The sequence below is a fragment of the Cricetulus griseus genome, chromosome 5 (genome assembly GCF_003668045.3).
Source record: "Cricetulus griseus strain 17A/GY chromosome 5, alternate assembly CriGri-PICRH-1.0, whole genome shotgun sequence".
NCBI classification, from domain to species: domain Eukaryota; kingdom Metazoa; phylum Chordata; class Mammalia; order Rodentia; family Cricetidae; genus Cricetulus; species Cricetulus griseus.
This window is the reverse complement of record NC_048598.1, coordinates 70253015-70265496: the sequence shown is the minus strand read 5'-3', so window position 1 is coordinate 70265496 and position 12482 is coordinate 70253015.

Here is a 12482-nt window from a genome sequence, read left to right as displayed (position 1 = left end):
CAATTTCTTTTCCGGAGCGTTCAGGGATTGCTGTCAGGCGGGTCTTCATTGGCTGTGTGTGGGACTCAAACATAAGTGTTAGCAGAGAAATGTTTGCTTGTATATGTATGCATGCTGGAAAAAGCAATCGTGGAAAAATAATGATTGTGAGACAGTGTACACCCTGAAGGAAAGAGCCAAGAAAGACAAAGACAGTCCCCAAATTCCTCTCTTGTTCTGTATTACATCAATTGGCTTCTTAATATAATACAGAAACTCTAAAGTTTAGTTAAACAACATGCTTGGATTTTAGGGGAGGAAAGCCAAATCCAACTCTAAATCCAGCATTGATTTACAGCCCAACAACTAATAATCTTTAAAAAGTCTAGCATTCAGAAGAAACAAGCAGATTTCTGTGAGTTCAAGGCTAGCCTGGTCTACAGAGCTGGTTCTAGGCTAGCCAGCAGCTACACTGTCATACTGACTCAAAAAAGAGAAGGAGGGAGGGGAGAGGGAGGGAGGGAGGGAGGGAGGAAGAAAGGAAGGAAGGAAGGAAGGAAGGAAGGAAGGAAGGAAGGAAGGAAGGAAGAGTAAAAGGTTTAATGAAAGGTTTAAAATAAAGAAACCCTAGCATATTCTATCAAGGTGAGAAAAAGGAAACTAAACATCAGATGTGCTGCTGATGGGGCCTGTCCTTTTGGCTGTGGAGCATCTAAATTTGCTTCCAACTCGGCTCTTGGCACTGTAAAGTCAGCTGCCAATTTCTGCTCTCCACTTTCCCTTGTCCCTGACCATTCTCCAGTCTGTTTCTCCTTCAGTCAGCTTAGTGTTTGCACGGTGGCCTTTCAAGAACACACTTTGACTACGCTTGACCAGAGTGTGAAGAGTAAAGTGACCCAGCCACCAGAGGTGTCCTGGCTATAACACAATACCTGCACTGGGTGATTTATAAGAAAAGACTCTTCCTGCAGTCCTGGAGGCTTGGACACCCATGAGTGGGTGTCTGATGCGGATCTTCTTGCTGCATCATGCAACGGTGGAAAGCAGAGGCAGGTGGACTTCTAAGCACCTTTAAACGGGACCCCTAGTAATCACCTACTCCCTTAACTTTTCATCTATTTGCAAGGTTACCTTATCACCCCCTAGAAGCCCCACTTCTCAATGTGGTTGCATTTGGCTTAAATTTTTCAAATGTGAACTACAGAGGAACAAAAGCCACGGAGGCAAGGCCTGGTTCAGGAAACTGAGGCAAAGGGGTAAAGGAGAGACTGGAGAGAACGGGCTGGGTACGGTGCTGAACGGGGAGACCAGGGCAAGGGGAGATGGTAGATTTGGGAACTGAACTCATTTTACAGTACGCAGGTCTCAAGCCCAGCCCACTTAAATTCTCAATACTACCAATCTGTCTTCCCCTTCTATCATGCCCCCTTAGCAGTGTGAAAACAGCTTAGTGGGAGAGTGTGCTTAGCAGGCAAAGGCTCTGAAGGGCCAGGGAGAGATAGAGGCAAGAACCTCACTCTATGCAGTGTCACTGCTGGTGTCTTTGCCCTACTCCCCTGCCTGTCCAATCTTGTTTTGAGACTGCCAAGTCTCCAGGAAACAATCCATATTAAGAATACATTTTTTTCTGTGTATGTTTGTGTGTGGATGCTCATGTGGGTATACATGTGTACAGGTCGATCATCCCTCAGACTCCTTCGAAGCACTTTTCATTTCAGATTAGGTCAATCCTTGGCCTGGAATGTCTCCAAAAAGGTTTGACTAACTAGTTTCAAGGATCTGCCTATTACTGCCTCCCATCTCATCACTGGGAATATGAGAGACAGCCACTGTGACTGACTTTTTACATGGCTTTGGGGGAATCACACCTGGGTCCTTATAATTGTGAGACAGGCGCTTTTGCCAACTAAGCCATCTCCCCAGCTCAAAACCTTCCCTTAAATGTACTACATTGTTTGGGGGCGGGGCTGCATAGCATCATACATGTAGAGAGCAGAGGAAACTTTTTACAAGCTGGTTTTCTCCTTCCACCATATAAAATCTAGGGATCAAATTCGGGTTGTCAGGCTTGGCAGCAAACACCCACTACACCATCCCATAGCTCCCAACCCCCCACTTCAAATTTGTTTTTATTTTATGTGTATATTTTGTCTGCAAGTTTGTCTGTGTACCATGAGCACGCTTTCAGTTCATACAGAAGCCAAAAGAGGTCATTGGATCCCCCAGAACTGGAATTGTACATCACTGGTACCGGATGGAACTCAAACCCCACCATCTGGAAGATCAGCCAATACTCTTAACCACTGAGCAATCACTCCAAGCCCTAGACCCTGGCTTTTCAAGCAGCAACTCTCTGGGCCCTCCCAGTGGCCAGCAGCAGCCATGCAATTGCTCCAAAGGGCTGAGCATGTGAGAAAGCTGGCCACTGTGTCAGCAAAAACCAAGGCAACAGAAACAGCCCTCCTTCTCTAGCAGCCTCCCGGGCACAGTCACCCCTAACATGGCATTTTGTCTGAATGACTTACATATATCTATAAAATTGGAAGGATGCTATAAATAAATAAATAAATAAATAAATAAATAAATAAATAAAATAAGAGATTCAAAAGAAGTCCCTGAGGTGACAAGGCAGTAAAATCCTTGTCTTGCAGGCACAAGAACTGTAGTTCAATCCCAAGAAAACAAGCCAGACATGATGAGACTGCTTGCACTCCCAGAGTTCAGGAATCAAAAACTAGCTGATCCCTCAAGCACGATGGCCCTCCAGCATAGCCAAAAACAAAGAAAAGAAACAAGATGGATGGTGCTTGACAAATAACAGCTGAGATCTCTGGCCTCTGCATGTATAGCATGTATGGCATCTATGGCATGTACAGGCACCTGCACAGACACATACATACACAGAAAAAATAAATAAATCAGGAGGCCCAGCAGTGGTCCACCCCAAGGCCCAGCCACCCATGCCTAAGGAGTCCTGTTTGAGCAGGGCATGTGCCTCTTTCCCTTGGATGTGAGACTGACTGCTGCCATTGGTCGCCTCGGTAGCTAAGCTGTTCATCACCTCTGTCATCTGCTGCTCTGGGAACACTAAGAATAATGAATATGACCCACAAGGGTAGGCCATGAGCAGCTCTAAAGCAGTTACTTCTTCACATTCTTAAATCTTGGTAACCTACCATTTTCCACTTACCCACGGGGATGTCAGAATCCAGCCTCATCTGCAAGACAAGCTTCTGGCCACACAGTGAGGGACTGTTGACTAGGTTAATTGAGTTGGGAAGATCCTGAATGTGGGCAGATCTGATCCTGGGTTGTGTAGTGGAGGACACAGCGGAGAACCAGCATTCATTCCCATTTCCTGATGATGGATGGATACAACATAACTTCAAGCTCATGTAAGCCTTGACTTCCCACCATGATAGACTGTGCCTTGAGCTGTGAGCTAGATAATCCCTCTGGGCCAGTGAGATGGCTCACCAGGCAAAGGCACTTGCTCTGGGCCTAGTGACCAGAGTTCAAGCTTCTATTCCTGGGACCCGCATGGTGGAAGAGGGAACTGACTCCCAAAAGTTGTCTTCTAACCTCCACATGTGTGCCACTGTACACACACACACACACACACACACACACACACACACACACACACTATATCCATATCCATATCCATAGACAGACAGACAGACAGACAGACAGACAGACAGATTTTAAATTTTTTAAAAAGCCCTTTCTCCCCTAGGTCACTCCTTTCAGGATATTTTATCATAGCAACAGAAAAGAAATTAAGACCCCAAATCACAAGAGCAATGAGTAATGAAACAGCATCAGCCAATGAGAACTCAGAGTTATCAAAATGCCCAGGGGCTGAACTCAGCAAAGCCTTACTCAGCTTTTCCTGCCTGTCAGACCAGCTCTCCACATGGCAGTCATTGTCAGCTTTGCTGATGCTGGTGCTCCAGGCTGTTCAGAATTCCAGGAAATGACAAAGGCACTGATCCGAGGCTGGCAGCAGACATAGGTCTTAATGAGCTCCCTTTGTGATTGGTCTTTATGTTTGATGCACTAGGCAGTTGCTTCTGAATCCTGATCTGGAAAAAGCTCACTAATTCAAAAACAAAAGTCCTTTTCTCTTCCTCCATTGTGTGGGAATAAGCCTTTCAACACCATTCAGTGTGCATTTCCATACCTGTAAAACATTTATTCATTCAGTAGGCAACCGTTGAGTATCTACTGTGAACAAGAGGCCTTCCCTAACCTTCCTTTGATATAGGCAAACTACAGAAATATCACACAGGGGCTGGGAACGGCTCAGTTGGTGAAGTGTTTGCTACACAAACATAAGCACCAGAGTTTGGATTCCTGGCACCCACATGAAGATGAAGATGAAGTTGATGATGATGATGAGGAGGAGGAGGAGGAGGAGAAGAGGAGGAGGAGGAGAAACAGAGGGGGGGGGAGGGAGGGACAGAATCATGTTGGGCACTTGTAGAATATTATTTTAACTATGGAAAGAGAGGCAAGACCATCCAGAGCTGCAGACATTGAAGTCTAGGTCCACACACACTATCGAGTGACAAAAGGAGATAGAGAGACCCCACCTGCACCCACTAGAAGAAGACATGGGAAGAAGACTGAATAAGAACACACTCAACAACAGAAAGACCAATATGACACCACCAGAATCTAGGGACTCCACACCAGCAAGATCTGAAAAGCCCAACACAGAGGATGAAAAAGAGATGGACCTCAAAAATTATCTTAGGAAGATGATAGAGACCTTTAAAGAGGAAACAAGAAAATCCCTTAAAGAAATAGAAGAAAAAACAAGCAAAATATTACATGAAGTGGAAGAAACGACAAACCAAAAAATTCAAGAAATAAACAAATCTCTTCAATAATCTAAAGAAAACCAAGAAAAAACAACCAAACAAGCGAAGAAAGCCCTTGAAACAGTTCAAGGCATGAAAGCTGAAATAGAAACAATAAAGAAAACACAAAATAAGGTGATGCTGTAAAAACAAAGGCTGGATAAATGATCAGGAACTAAAGATGTGAGTACAACCAATAGAATTCAAGAGATGGAAGAGAGAATCTCAGTTGTTGAAAACTCACTAGAGGATATACAGTCATTGACCAAAGAAAATCTCAAGTCCAACAAATCCCTAACGCAAAATACCCAGGAAATATGGGACACCATGAAAAGGCCAAACCTAAGAATAATAGGTATATAAGTAGGTGAAGAAATACAGCTCAAAGGTACAGAAAGCATATTCAACAAAATCATAGAAGAAAACTTCCCCACCCTACAGACGGATATGCCTATGAAAGTACAAGAAGCTTACAGAACACCAAACAGACTAGACCATAGAAAGAAGTCCCCTCAACACACAATAATCAAAACACCAAACCTACAGAAAGAATAAAGAGATAATATTAAGAGCAGCAAAGGAAAAAGGCCAAGGAACTTAAGACAGACCTATCAGAATCACTCCCAACTTCTCAGTGGAAACTTTGAAAGCCAGAAGGTCCTGGATAGATATCCTACAAACACTAAGGGAGCATGGATATCAACCCAGACTACTGTACCCAGAAAAACTTTCAACCACTATAGATGGAGAAAACAAGATATTCCATGACAAAACCAGACTTAAACAATACATATCAACAAATCCATCACTACAGAAAGTTCTAGAAGGAAAACTCCAACCTAACGAACATAACTACACTCACAAAAACATAGGCAATCAATAATCCAATTTTACCAAACACGAAAAGAAACAGGAGAGTGAAATCCACAAACAATGACACCACCAACAATAAGTCCAAAACAAACAAGAACCAACAATCAATGGACATTAATATCCCTCAATGTCAATGGTATTAACCTGCCTATAAAAAGATACAGGCTAACAGAATGGTTATGAAGACAGAATCCATCCTTCTGCTGTATACAAGAAACACACCTCAACTTCAAAGATAGGCGTTACCTCAGAGTAAAGGGTTGGAAAAAGATTTTCCAATCAAATGGGCCCAAGAAACAAGCTGGTGTAGCAATCCTAATATCTAACAAATTAGACTTCAAACTAAAATCAATCAAAAGAGATGAAGAAGGCCATTTCATACTCTTCACAGGAAAAGTCCATCAAGATGAAATCTCAATCCCGATCATCTATGCCCCAAATACAAAGGCACCCGAATTTGTAAAAGAAACATTACTAAAGCTCAAACCACACAGAAAACCTCACACATGTATAGGAGGAGACTTCAACACCCCCTTTCACCACTAGACAGGAACACCAGACAGAAACTTAACAAAGAAACAAAGGATCTAACAGAAGTTATGACCCAATTGGTATTAACAGACATCTATAGAACATTCCATCCAAACACAAAAGAATGTACCTTCTTCTCAGCACCACATGGAACCTTCTCTAAAATTGATCACATACTTGGCAACATAGCAAACCTCCACAGATACAAAAAAAAATTGAAATAACCCCCTGTATCTTATCTTTAAGATTAGAATTCAACAGCAACACAAATTGCAGAAAACCTACAAACTCATGGAAATTGAATAGCATCCAATTGCACCATTCCTGGGTTGAGGAAGAAATAAAAAAAGAAATTAAAGACTTCCTAGAATTTAATGAGAATGTAGACACAACATATCCAAACTTATGGGACACTCTGAAAGCAGTGCTAAGAGGAAAAGTTCATAGCACTAAGTGCCCACATAAAGAAACTGGAGAAAAGTCACACTAGAGAATTAACAGCACAACTAAAAGCTTTAGAGCAAAAGGAAGCAAACTCACCATGGAGGAGTAGATGCCAGGAAATAATCAAACTGAGGGCTGAAATCAATAAAGTAGAAACTAGGAAAACATTACAAAGACAATTAAACAAAGAGTTGGTTCTTTGAGAAGATCAACAAGATAGACAAACCTCTATCCAAACTAACCAAAAGGCAAAGAGAGCACACTAATTAACAAAATCAGAAACAAAAAGGGGATATAACAACAGACACTGAGGAAATCCAGAGAATCTTCAGGTCATACTTTGAAAACCTGTACTCCACAAAATTCGAAAATCTAAAGGAAATGGACAACTTTCTGGATAGATATCACTTACCAAAATTAAGCAAAGAACAGATAAGCAGTTTAAATTGACCTATAACCCCTAATGAAATAGAAGCAGTCATCAAAAGCCTCCCAACGAAAAAAGGCCCAGGGCCAGATGGCTTCACTGCAGAATTCTACCAGATATTCAAACAAGAGTTAATTCCAGTACTCCTCAAATTGTTCTACACAATAGAAGCAGAAGGGACATTGCCAAACTCTTTTTACAAGGCTACAATCACTTTGATACACAAGCCACACAAAGATAACAACTAAAAAAGAGAACTACAGACCAATATCCCTCATGGACATCAATGCAAAAATACTCAACAAAATATTGGCAAATCGAATCCAAGAACAAATCAGAAAAATCATCTATCATGATCAAGTAGGCTTCATCCCAGGGATGCAATGATGGTTCAACATATGAAAAATCCATCAATGTAATCCACCATATAAACAAGCTGAAAAAGAAAAACCACATGGTCATCTCACTAGATGTTGAAAAAGCCTTTGACAAAATCCAACATCCCTTCATGATAAAGATCTTGGAAAGAACAGAAATAACAGAAACATATCTAAACATGATAAAAGCAATATATACCAAACAACAGCCAACATCAAACTAAATGGAGACATTCTTTTAAATGATTAAAAGAATCAAAGCAATTCTTCTAAAATCAGGAACAAGACAAGGCTGTCCACTCTCTCCATATCTCTTCAATATTATACTTGAAGTCCTAGCTAGAGCAATAAGAAAAGAAAAGGAGATCAAAGGGATAGAAATTGGAAAGGAAGAAGTCAAACTTTCACTATTTGCAGATGATATGACAGTCTACATAAGTGACCCAAAAACTCTACCAGGGAACTCCTACAGCTGATAAACACCTTCAGCAAAGTAGCAGGATACAAAATTAACTCAAAAAATAAATCAGTAGCCCTACTATATACAGATGATAAATGCAATGAGAAAGAAATCAGATAAACATCACCCTTCACAATATCCACAAGCAACATAAAATATCTTGGGGTAATCCTAACCAAAGAAGTGAAAGACCTGTAAGAACTTTGAATCTTTAAAGAAAGAAGTTAAAGAAGATACCAGAAAATGGAAAGCTCTCCCATGCTCTTGGATAGGTAGAATCAACATAGTAAAAATGGCAATCTTGCCAAAAGTAATCTACAGATTCAACGCAATCCCTATCAAAATCCCAACACAGTTCTTCACAGACCTTGAAAGAACAATACTCAACTTTATATGGAAAAAAAAAACCAAAAAACCCAGGATAGCCAAAACAACTCTGTACAATAAAGGGTCTTCTGGAGGCATCACCATCCCTGACTTCAAGCTCTATTATAGAGCCATAGTTCTGAAAACAGCTTGGTACTGGCACAAAAATAGACAGATAGACCAATGGAATCGAATTGAAAACCTGATATTAACCCAAACACCTACAAATACCTTATTTTTGACAAAGATGCTAAATCTATACAATGGAAAAAAGACAGCATCTTCAACAAATGGTGCTGGCACAACTGGATTCAGACATGCAGAAGATTGCAGATAGATCCATATCTGTCACCATGCACAAAACTTAAGTACAAACGGATCAAAGATCTCAACATAAATCCAACCACACTGAATCTTCTAGAAGAGAAAGTGGGAGATACCCTTGAACGAATTGGCACAGGAGACCGATTCCTGAACATTACACCAGTAGCACAGACATTGAGATCTGCAATTAATAAATGGGACCTCCTGAAACTGAGAAGCTTCTGTAAGGCAAAGGACACAGTCAGTAAGACAAATCGACAGCCCACAGAATGGGAAAAGATCTTCACCAACCCTACATCTGACAGAGGGCTGATTTCCAAAATATACAATGAACTCAAGAAGCTACCCACCAAAACACCAAACAATGAAATTAAAAAGTGGAGTGCAGAACTAGAGAGTTCTCAACAGAGGAGTCTGAAATGGCTGAAATACACTTAAGAAAGTGCTCAAAATCCTTGACCATCAGAGAAATGCAACTCAAAACAACTCTGAGATACAATCTTATACAGGTCAGAATGGTTAAAATCAAAAACACCAATGACAATCTATGCTGGAGAGGATGTGGAGAAAAAGGAACACTCCTCCATTGCTGGTGGGAGTGCAAACTTGTAAGAACACTTTGGAAATCAGTATGACAGTTACTCAGAAAAATGTGAATCAGTCTACCTCAAGATCCAGCAATTCCTTTCTTGGGCATATACCCAAAGAATGCACATCCATGCAACAAGGACATATGTTCAACCATGTTCATAGCAGCATTGTTTGTAATAGCCAGAACCGGAAGCAACCTAGATGCCCCTCAACTGAAGAATGGATAGAGAAAATGTGGTACATTTATACAATGGAGTACTACTCAGCAGAAAAAAGCAATGGAATCTTCAAATTTGCAGGCAAATGGATGGAACTAGAAGAAATCATCCTGAGTCAGGTAACCCAGTCACAAAAAGACAACATGATATGTACTCACTCATATATGAATTTTAGACATAGAGCAAAGGATTACCAGCCTACAATCCTCTTCACCAAAGAAACTAGGAAACAAGAAGGACTCTAAGGGAAAAATGCATGGACCCCTGAGAATGGGAAGGGGCAGGAACTCCTGAGCTAATTGGGAGCATGAGGGTAGGGGACAGGGAGCTGCCAGAATGAAAGGAGGAGAAGAGAAGGGGAGAGGAGGAAATGGAGTAGCAAAAATGTTCAGTTGGGGGAAGAATAGAGGAGAGCAGGATGAGAGATACCATATCAGAGGGAGCCATTATAGGTCCCAGGAGAGATCTGGCACTAGGGACATTTCCAGAGATCTACAAGAATAACACGAACTGACAATCTAGGCAATGGTGGAGAGGATAACCTAAACACCCTTCCCCTATGATGAGACTGATGACTACTTTTTATGCCATCCTAGAGCCCTCATCCAGTGGCTGACGGAAGCAGAGGCAGACACCCACAGATATACACTGAACTGAACTCTGGAACCTACTTGCAGAGAGAGAGGAATGAAGATCAAAGGGTCAGTACCAGGCTGGTGAAACCCACAGAGGCAGCTGGCCTGAACGAAGGGGAGCACATCGACCCCAGACTGCTGTCTGGGAGGCCAGCATGGGACTGATCCAGACCCCTGATCATTGGTGTCAATGAGAAGGCCTCTGCACTTTAGGGGGCCCCTGGTAGTGGATTAGTATTTTTTCCTGGTGTAGGAAGGGACTTTGAGAGCCCATCCCACGTCTTGGCCTGGACACATGGGGGAGGGCCTAGGCCCAGGCCAGGATGATGTGGTGGACTTTGGGAAGCCCCCATTGAGGTCCCTACCCAGCCTGGGGAGTAGAGGGTGGGTGGCAGGTGGGAGGTTGTGGAGAAGGGCTGGGGGGAGGGGAGGGAGGAGGAGGAGGGATTGACATGTGAAACAAGCTTGTTCCTAATTTTGACAAAAAAAAAAAAAAAAAGAGCTAGCCAGAAAGGAGTCTTGTTAGGAATGGTTCTTTTGCCAGCCTGGTCCTACAGCCACATCAGCCCCAAATGAACACACAAAGACATATTAATTATAAATCTGTTGGCCAATGACTAGAGCATCTTATTGGCTATCTCTGTCTTAATTATTAGCCCATAACTACTAATCTATGTATTTCTACACAGTCTTACCTTAGCGGAGAATACCTGAATTGAGTCCTGTCTCCCAAGGCTCACATCACAACTCCTCTCTGCCTACACTTTCCCAACTTCTCCTCTCCTAGTCCTGCCTAATTTCCTGCCTCATTGGTCATTGGCCCAACAGTGTTTTATTCATCAACCAATAAAAGAAACATATACACAGAAGGACAACCTCATCAGAGTCTAAGCTAGGTTGAGCATTCATAAATAATAAGAAGTCTCCATGTCATGATTTGTGAGCAGGCTGGTGACCCAAAAGGAAAAGCCGGCTACATTTTGGCATTACAACATGAGGCCCATATATCTACATAAAGCCTAAGAAAGTTGGGGGAAAAAATGCTTACCACTCCTTTATGAGTCTCTGCTGTACAACCAACCCTTGAGCAGCCAATGCCTTAAGTAGAAATAAAAAGCTAAGTAAAAACACCTGCCACAGTGTAGGTACCCACTTCCTAGAGCTAGGGGATTGAATGCAGTTCCCAGTCATACAATACACCTCAGGACAGGCCCTGAGAGCTTAAGGATCGGTTCTCAAAGACCCAAGAGTGGTGTGGAGCTGACTGCCAAAGCAGTGACAGAGGACCCAGAAATAGCTTAGCAATTTAAGATTTTGCTCATGAATACAAAAAAGGCAGTTAAAGCAGGTTCAGATGGGAAAAGGTTATAGTGTATTTAAAAATATGCATAGGCTTAAGAAAATGGGCACAGAGAGTCACAGAAAAAAGTAAATAGTTTATAAATAATTTAAAAAAAAAAGAATAAGCCACATGGAGATGGAAAATACACAGAGAGTTTGGATCCTGTATGGTGTTGTGTTGACTTTGAATGTTTGAATGACAATGAGGAACAATAGCTGCTTGGAGACATGGGATTGTGAAAGGGACTGCTGAATTAAATCAGCCTAGATACTTTAGGCATGCCTTAACTTTAAAATGAAAGTCAGGAAATGTATTGCTTTGGGGAAGAGGATATGCGTTTGTTTCCACAAGAAATGAAAGGCTATAGATTTATTCAAGGTTAACGGATCAGATTTGATCAGGGAAGAACCCCCCCCCCAAAAAAAAAGAATTCTGGCTACAGACATAAAGAAATAAACCAAGAAAAACTACTAGATGACCTATATTTAACCTGCTGAAACATAAAACAACAACAACAAAAAATCTTTGGCTGTGCACAGTCCATATTTGTGTTGATGCAGATATGTATGTTACCTTTAGAAATGTGTTTTAACAAGGGAATCGGACACCACGGAAAATGGGTGACTGAGGTGATCCAGCCTCTCAAAGTGCCTCTGTTGCAATTCCCTGAGTTCCACTTCCAGAACAGCTTCAAGGCTGCTGGTTGAGATGGTCCAGGCTCACTGACTATGCCAGCCAGGACTGCAGCTAAGGCTTGTGCTTATTGCACAGAGACTAGACAGCAGATGTTCTAACTGGTTTTCCCAGGACTTTATCATTATCTCCATTTTCTCGTTCCCTAAAGATGCCTTAGTTCACAAACAACAGGAAGCAGTCTAGAAAACACAACACCTACAGTCCCAAAGAGGTAAGGTGGTGTTTTTTGTTATTAGGTGGGTTATAGATGTTTGTTATCATTTAGGGGAATGTAGAAACATAGGATAAAAAGACAACTATTAACCTGAAATATTTTACATTGGTATACTGATACAAATTTAAAGTTATTTTTAT